The 9,546-nt window shown below is 39.1% G+C and overlaps 1 long non-coding RNA gene across 1 annotated transcript in view; it reads left to right on the top strand.

The window, feature by feature from the left end:
• The window catches only part of LOC129636023 (uncharacterized), a 39,596-nt gene extending 30,397 nt beyond the window's left edge, over window positions 1-9,199 (top strand). The window contains exon 3 of the long non-coding RNA XR_008706598.1: window positions 9,084-9,199. This is a non-coding gene — a long non-coding RNA (uncharacterized LOC129636023). The remainder of the gene's footprint in view (window positions 1-9,083) is intronic.
• Window positions 9,200-9,546: the final 347 nt, after the last annotated feature.

The following is a 9,546-nucleotide window of genomic DNA, read 5'->3' on the forward strand; positions in this document are numbered from 1 at the left end:
GGTGCGACCCCATAGACGGCAGCCAACCAGGCTCCCCCGTCCCTGGGATTTTATATAACAACATGTTCCTCTCTCCATATATTTTATTAACAAAATATCAGTACACATTATGTTTGCTTGAGGTGATAGATTTCTGTGGCCAGGAAATTTCTTCTTTTCATAACCATCCTTGAGAATGATTGTCTTAATACTTAATAATAACCTCTCAGCTATCTAGTTATTGCTCGGTCTTGATCATCTCCTGATCTGTCTTTGGTGAAACTTGAGGACAGTTAAGTTCACCATTTTCCTTTGTAACTAATAATTTTTTGTCAGAGTTCTTCCCAACTCAGGATAGACCTTGTGGCAAAGAAGTCCAGCTAGTATTTTTCCAGAGCTGAGGAAGTTTTTTCACAGTGAGAAGGCAAGCAAGGCTCAATGGTGTATGTTATTAAAGAACATTTAGGTGAAAGATTATCAAGTTACTTAAGTATTGAAATGGTTCCTTAATGACAAGAGAGTCATTAAGGATATTAAGAGAAGATATAATCAATCAGAATAATCAGTTAGATGAAATAGAAAGGAAGAAAGATGAGAATTAGACAAGGAATATGTTATCTGTGTAAGCAGGCCATACAGAGAAAAATCAAAGGAGAATTGGGGTTAGCAACTGAAGAAATAAAGGTGAAAAAGATAAAGATAGGGTTGAATTATGTTATACTAGAAGAATTGTGTGGAGAAACTGCCAAGAGATGGAAACAGATGACAATATCAAATTTCACCTGAGCCCTGAGCTACCACAAAACAGTGATACATGGAATGGGAGAACGTTCTCCAAATGGATGACTCTAAGGTCTAATATGGTGTCCATTCACCTTCCCCTGATAGGTCCTCCAGGGTTAATGTTGGGCAGTGACAACCAATCTAGAAAGTGGACTTAATAGGAACTGAAAGTTCCCTTTTTTCTGGAAAAGGTGGGTAAAGTCAATGAGTTTCACAGCACACTCAACCACTGCTCCAACTTCAGCCCTGAGGGCAGCCTCCTTCCCTGACTGAGGTCTCAGTAGTTCTCCTTGAGGGGTGTGCACAGTCACCGAACTCCAATAGCAGAGTACGTTATACTTATCCAGTCAACTTCATCATCTTCTGTTTTATGTTCCTTGTTTACAGTATTTAATTAATTTTAAAACAGTAGTATGCATACACACTAAATACAAAAGTGTAGATATAGGAAAGTAGGCATTATGGTTAGAATTGTTTCTCTTTCTTTCCTGACCCCTAGAACTTGCTACACAGAAACAAACATAGTCGCTGAACATATTAAATGTTTTACACATTTATGTGATGTGCATGTGTGTGTGTGTTTGAGAGAGAGAGAGAGAAAGGAGAGAGTGAGAGAAATGTTATGCATATATTATATATATACCATTATATATTTAGCTCTCTGTTCCCATATATATATATATTTTATGCATTTTGCAAGAAAACACTATATATCACACTACACTGTCTGTTCTATGTGTTGTCTTTTTTATTAATCAACTAATAGCTACAAAAATCCATCAGGTGATATACCCCTAATGTATTCCGTCAGTTCAGTTCAGTTCAGTTCAGTCGCTCAGTCATGTCCGACTCTTTGAGACCCCATGAATCGCAGCACGCCAGGCCTCCCTGTCCATCACCAACTCCCGGAGTTCACTCAGACTCACGTCCATCGAATCGGTGATGCCATCCAACCATCTCATCCTCTGTCGTCCCCTTCTCCTCCTGCCCCCAATCCCTCCCAGCATCAGAGTCTTTTCCAATGAGTCAACTCTTCGCATGAGGTGGCCAAAGGACTGGAGTTTCAGCTTTAGCATCATTCCTTCCAAAGAAATCCCAGGGCTGATCTCCTTCAGAATGGACTGGTTGGATCTCCTTGCTAATGTATTAGTAGTCACCAACTGATAGGTATATAGGTTATTTTTGATTTCTCAAATATAAAAAGCAGTGTATAAAATTTTCTTGCCTACACATAGTTCTTGCACATTTGCTTGTATGTCTGTAGAATATGTATCTTGAGAAGAAATTTCTGAGCCAAAGAATAAACACATTTGTATTTATGATAATTATTGCTCACTTGCCTTCTAGAAGTATTATACAATCTTACATTCGTTCTGCACTGTTTCCTCACATCCAAAGTGACACATGGTGGAATCAGCTTTGTAGTTGGGGTGTACAAGTAATTAAAATGTTATTTCTTTGCGTACACAATATTTGTGCCTCTTGTTTTGAACGATGACTATTTCTAATGGCTGTGCCAGCTTCCCAAATAGATAACAGTCATCTCGTATGTCAGAATATTCCTGTGTTGCCCTCTTTCCCTCCCCAGCACCTAGAATATAGTCCTACATTTAGAAGGTGCTCAAAACAGTTTTACTGATTTACTGATCCTACCCCAAGGGTTAACTGGGCATCACCAGCTGGTGACTTCATTGCGTGTGACTTCTTTTTTCCTTCTCAAAGGAAAGTATCCAAAGTGGCTCATAGGAAGTAAGAACAGGAAATGCTTCTTACTTCTCACTCTGTACTGTTGGTATTTCGTGAGGAGTGTTTAGGTGGAAAATAAATATAAACCCAGTTTCACATGTCAATAGAAATAAAGAAGATATATGTAAATGAACTTCTAGACAAGATGTAGGACTTAAAGCTTCTTCGGATGGGAATTCTTCATTTATGAAGCATGTTTTCCCCCAGGGGAGTAACACAAGATTTGATTCAGTTTTTTCCCTAAGTTAAATTAAATGAAATGGTCATATGGTCCCCAAGGGAAGACATACTTCAGATTCTGATAGGATGATGGCTTACTCCAAAGCAAGTAACTTTTGAATAAATTGGAACTGTTTCTCATGAGACATGGGGGAGAAAGTGAACTGAAGTACTGGTCTAATGAGCAATGTTGTTAAAACCTTTCCAAAGATCAGAGTGTGTTTGTGGCAGGTTGTTGACTATGATGTCCCCTGAAAAGAGTGTTACCACAGTAAATATTGATGGTTTTTGTTTGACTATTTCTTTATCAAGCATCTATACCCACCCTGAGACTAAATAATAGGTCTGGGGCGGGGGGTGGGGGAGCGGATTTGGATAATAGACTAAATAATAGGTTAGAGAGAAGTCTCTTATTTTCAATCACAAATCTACCAAAATGACTTTTTTTTTTTTCATTTCTTACTCAACACTGGATTTCATTTTACCAAATTAATTAGATCTCATTCTGTTGAAATTCAGGTATTTTTCAGTCCCAACTATGTGTTGCAACTTTGCATAATACTTACAAGAAATTTATAGAATGTTTATTAAGACTAGTCTCATGCTATTTTCTGGAAAGGGATAAGGAAAAACACAGGTTCAAAACCAAAGGACTTTATAGAACCGTGTGAAACAATTGTGACTCCCTTTGTCTTTTGCCTCCTGGGAACCTCTGCTGTCAGCACCTTAGTTAGGCACAGGCAAGTGAACTGTGGTTGCTTTCCATTGCCTACTCTACCCACCACAGCCAGATTCATCTCCCTCAAGTTTCTTTTTGTTAATTTTGGCTGCGCTCGTCTTTGTTGCAGCACGTGGGTGACTCTTGTTGTGGTGCAAGGGCCGGAGAGCAGCTGGGGTCAGTAGTTGTGGGTGTGCAGGGTTAGTTGCTCCCCAGTGTGTGGGATTATAGTTCCCCAACCGTATCTCCTGCATTGGAAGGCACATTCTTAACCACTGGGCCACCAGGAAAGTGCGTCCCTCAAATTTTGCTCTCAGAATGGCACGTCTCCGGCTGCGATTTCCTACTGACGAAAGCGAAAGCCTTAAACGATAACCTTGCAGCACATTTGAGATCTGTCAGATGCGTCAGCTTTATTCCTTCTTACTCCACATAGTCTTTTCTCAGTCACCTTGGATTTCTCAGAACGTTTCCAAACTTTCTGCCTGCTTCCTCTTAGGTTTTCTGGGATGAAATTTTCTCTTTGCCCACATAGAAAACTCTTCTCAACCTTCAAAGTTCACTTCAAATTCAACTTCTGGCTGCCTCACTTCAGTCATGTTTCTCTTTCTATAACTTTTTTTCATACCCCTTGTAGAATACTTAGCACACACTTCTTTTGAGCAGTAGCTGTTCGATGCCATTCTTCATTTTTGTATGATATTAAATTTCACAGAAGGCAGGGGATGGATTTTTTTTTTTTTTCCCAGAGACTGGGTTTTATTTGTCTTGGGATGCAGGGTGCCACGGGGGCTGAAGGGAAATGCGGCACCAGACCACCTGGCTTCCATTCCAACTCTACATTTTATTCTCTGAGCTTAACAAAGCTTCCTTAATTTCATCCATTAATTTACTTTTTCATTTATTCAACAAATGCCTTTTTTGAAATTTATTCAAAAACATAATTGAAACAACTATACATTTTGGGAGTGCCCTGGTGTATAGACTTTAGGAGCCTGGGACCCGTGTTTTCACACAGAGCCCAGAGCTGGGAAGGAGTCTGTCCTTGGCTTCATACTGTGCTGTCATCTTGAAATTCTTAATCATTTTTGAGCAAGGGGCCCACATTTTTATCTTGTACAAGACTCTGAAAATGATGTAGCCAGTCCTGATACTGAATAAGATAAATACAGTCCCTGCTGTCATGATAAGATAGGACATAAACAAGCAAATTAGGACATGAAGAAAATGTCAGTAATAAGGCCTGTGAATGCCTAGGTGACAATTTAACTTTGGTGGGCAAGGAAAGCCTCTAAGAGCTTACATTTAAAGCTGAGATTTGAATGCTAAAACTTGCCATCTGAAATGGTGAAGGACATTTCAGGTAGTAGAAGCAACAAGTGCTAAGATGATAAGGCAGGAATGAAATTAGATGGTTTAAGAAACACTGTTCTTGAGAAAGTAAGCACAAAGTAGAGAATGATTAAGTCTAAAGATTAACCTGGACCAGATCATTAAGCCCAGGATAAGGGGTTTGCATTTTATTCTAAATGTGATAGGAAGCCATTATAAGGTTTATGGTAAGGATGTTAAATTTGATTTATATTTTAAAAGATCACTCTTTGCAATTATAGTGAGACACAAATAGAGCAGGCCTATCAGTAAGAAGATCTGCTGGAGAAGGGATAGGCTACCCACTCCAGTATTCTTGGGATTCCCTCGTGGCTCAGCTGGTAAAGAATCCACCTCCAATATGGGAGACCTGGGTTTGATCCTTGGATTGTAAAGATACCCTGGAGAAGGGAACAGCTATTGCACAGGTCTAGGCAAGCAATGACAGTGGACTGAACCAGGATAAACAAATAGCTGGAGAAAGTGAAATTATTTAGTGTACACTTTGGAGATAGAATCAATTGGACTGCTGATAGATTGAGTGTGAGGCAGGAGAAAAAGAGAGATATCAAGGGTAATACCTAGATTTTTGGTGGCGTGTCATTTACCGAAATAGAGAAGATGGGAAAAATAATTTTAAATGATACTATGTGTTCTTTCTTGGTTATCCATGTGAGACGTCAAGAGGGAAGTGGGTATTATTGCTATCAGAAAACACAGACCACAGCACTCACCCCAGGTGATTATTGTGGATCATGATTGAAATCATACATGTAAAAACAATGCCCATGATTGCCACATAGGATTGCTCATTATATGTTACTCATATGCTATCTCTGAAATAGTTTCATAGTAGTAAAAGTAGCTGTAAAATATCTGAAGGCACAGTTGGATGGAAGAAAAGAAAGGTTGGAAATAGGAAAAGAGATAGGAGGTTGACTTGTCCCTCTCTTTAAGCAAACACTTTTACTCATTGATATCTTCATATTTCTCAGTCATCTCTCAGAATCCAGGAGCCAAAAATACAGCCAGCGAAATCATAAAACATGAAGACATGTATGCAGCAAGGAGAAAGTACACATTCCATACTCTAAGCGTGCAAACACTCCTTCAAATATTCTATAATTGACAAACTGATTCAAATGCCCACTGTTATTCATTGTTTGTAGGATCTGGCTTTCTTTTGGTCAGTGTTCTCATTGTGAAGATGGAGATGAGATTTAATAGGTAACATCTTCTCTGTTTTCTGTTTTAAATGTCCTTCTGGTATTCTGCATCTGTAAAGTTGTTCTTACTCCCAGCCAGGAGTCCTGACTAGAGAAAAAGCTGTTTTAACTTCTCATTGACTGCTTAGTGTGGCAGAGATTAGCCCCCCAGGACTGGACTTGCTGGTTAGCCAACAGTCATCTAAAGGAATTTCAGTGTATCTTATTCATCTTAGGATGTGGAACGTACACCTCAAAGAATTTTTAAAAGTAGAAATCATCTATTATGATATATGCAGTCATTTGTTGTCTAGCATCAAGATTACTGACAGCTATACGCACATATTTTTGAAATTTTGTTTCTGAATGTTATCTGTATATAGAAACATAAACCTATTCTCAAAAGTAGCCTTATTTGCAAGGTAATATGTTAGCATATTTTGGAACACAAAGCAGTACAAAGAGAACCTTCCTTACAGGTGAGAGAGCTGGCTTCAACATTGCCACCAATTTTCTCCGATGGCCCTGATTTATTTAGATTGTAAAATAGATGCAAAACCATGTGGCCTTATTATCACTTCTATACTTGAATGAGAATTTAAAAAATACAGTAAAACAAAATAGCAGTTGTGAATGTAATTTGCGAAAAAAAAATACAGAATGCCAGACAGGGGAAGGGATTATTATAAATAGCATTTCTGTTGTCTTGAGTCCCTCGTAGGGTCTCCCCAAATTCATCCTCTGCTGTAGTTCTTCTAAAGCATTTTCTGTGCAACATACTCACCAGGGTCCTTTGCATTGTCTCAATTCTATTGCTCTGCATAGGAAACTAAAAATACATATCTCGCAGATTTGTGTTACGCTAAATGATCATTTAAATGTTCAGATCGGAACCCCTGGAATTTTCCATCTGCCTTTCGTCTGCTGGGTTGGTTGTGGAAGGGCACTGCTGAGAGCTTCCCTGCGGGTTGGCTTGGCCTGTGGGTGTGACTGAAAATCTGTAGCTAACACTTGGAGAAACAGGGCATGGGGATAGTTAATAAAGGACAAAAATAGAGATCAAAAAGATATAAACACACATCGCAGTTTGATTTCAATATCATTTTTTAAATAATACATTTGCACATTTTCAAGATCAGCCTCTCTGGGGTTTCTTGCAGGGGACAGAATATTCTTGCAAGTTGCAGGGAAGCTGATCTAGTTTTAAAGAAAAGGGTAAAGGTGGCAAATAGCCAATTAGATTGCAGGTGGTGATGGTGATGGGAGGGTGGAAATGGATGGTCTTGGTGTCAAGGAATTCATGCCGATGACAGAGAGAGGGGTGAAGACACATTTGGGGCCTGGGAAAATGCAGACAAACCAGACATAGGAGGTGAAGTAAATCACACACTTGCTTTTTGTTTGTGCTTACAAAAAGAGCCCCCCAAACGTGGAGATCATTATACAGAATGGCCAAGGCAAATTAAGGAAAATAATTATTGTAGCTGATGAAGCAGAACCTCTATTAGAGCTAAATGCTACTTCACAGTGTTCAGCGGTAGAGGCTCTGAACTAAATGCATTTTTCAGCATCTTTAGTGTAGTATATTAAATTAAGTTTTAAAACACTTTTCTCCTCCCCTTTATTTTTCCTTTCCTCCCTCCTCCCCTTTTTTCAAGTCTCTCAGGCAGTTGGTACAGGGTTGGTAATCTGTAGAATATGCTGCAAAAAGGGAACTGCTGATCAACAAGTCCTTTACATCCAAACTCATTTTTCTCTAAGGTTAAGAGTAAATAAACATCTGGGGGGTGCGGTGGTTAATAGTGAAGAGCTTGAACTTAGAGGGACAAGAAGTGAGTTGGTCTCTACAGAAAATGGGGCAGAAAAGAAATGAAGCAGCAGAAGGAAGTGTTAAGCTTGTCTGGCTCTTTTTATTTTTATTTTTTTCCTAATTTTATCTAAGGGAACTCCTGCATCTTGAAAAACAAGTGTTCATTTATCCCCATGTTTCCTACCTCTCTGAAAAAACAGGGCTGAGATGGGGGAGAATTTCTGTTGATTTGGGATATATGTGTTCCTCTTATTTCTTAGCTAACATAGTGATATATTTTTGATGTTTGTTTTAATTGATGGTGTTTCTTAGGTACATTTTTCTGTATTATCCTTGAAATCTTGAAATTCATAAGTTGTGTAGCTCTCTAGTTAGACAATAGGTTGTCAAGTATAGAAAAATGAGTCTTTCATTGCTTCCATATCCCATGACGCTTCAGCAATATTTGGATTGTTGACCATATAACAGATACATATTATATACAGAAAGGAGCAAATTACTTTGATTTTTTTCTCTAGGGAAGTTGTGACCACCTACTGTCATTCCCATGGGGATCAAAGACAGCAGTGTTTAGCACTGTTCTGGCCTCACAGTGTTCAGTTCCCTAAGAGTTTAAGATCAACATTTCTGATTCCACTTCATCCAAGAAAATACATGGATTACATGAAGGCCGTCCCCATCCCTGATGGACCTTCACACTCTCTAGCACCTGTTGTCAGTGCCATCAGTTCAAATACAGAACTGTTGATAGATGGACAGGAACCGGTTATAATACTTCAGTTTCTCATTTCAGAGTTTTGATCAAATCTGTGAACATAGCAGGTGCTCAATATGTCTTTGGTAATAATTTTGTTTATCAAGAAAGACTTTCAGATTAGATAATCCAAAAAGATGGAAATGTGTGTTTGCTAATAAGCTTCAACTCCTCGTAACACCCCCAAAAAATCTGTTAAAGGCTTCGCATCAGCTGCAAAGATTACTTACCACCCAACACTTCAGAGGAACATGGGACAACCTTTCAGCTGCAAATGTCAATCCTGTTCCCTCTCTGCCTCTGTGAGATCATGGGAAAATGAGAGTCCAACTTCAATCACCATTTAGCTCAGATGAGAGTAACCCTAGCTCTCCGGAAATCTAATAATGTCTACTGTTGAGGCTTACTCTATGACAGGCATATCCCAAAGTGCTCTACATGTATTTATTTCTTATAAGAACCCTATGTGATTGACACTATTATTTTCCCATTTTACAGATACAACAAATGAAGCATGGGAAGTTACACAGCTTGGCCCAGATCACAAAGCTGATAAAATTCAGATGGAATTTAGGGAAGAAAGGAGGCTCTGGAGTCCTGGTTAATCTATACACAGTACCATCTCTTTTTGATTGTTTCGAGGATCAAAATAAGTAATAAAAGAAGAATTGCTGCAATATATTTTACTTTTAAAAATGGTTTGCTGAATTTTGAGGGTACTTTATAAAACGAAAGGGCTCACCAAGCTGGGCCATATTAAACTCCCACTTCTCTGATCCTGGGGGCTTCCCTCATAGCTCAGTTGGTAAAGAATCCACCTGCAATGCAGGAGACCCCGGTTTGATTCCTGGGTCAGGAAGATTCACTGGAGAAGGGATAGGCTACCGACTCCAGTATTCTTGGGCTTCCCTTGTGGCTTAGCTGGTAAAGAATGTGCCTGCAATGTGGGAGACCTGGTTCA

Source organism: Bubalus kerabau, chromosome 21 (genome assembly GCF_029407905.1).
Source record: "Bubalus kerabau isolate K-KA32 ecotype Philippines breed swamp buffalo chromosome 21, PCC_UOA_SB_1v2, whole genome shotgun sequence".
Classification (NCBI taxonomy): Eukaryota; Metazoa; Chordata; class Mammalia; order Artiodactyla; family Bovidae; genus Bubalus; species Bubalus kerabau.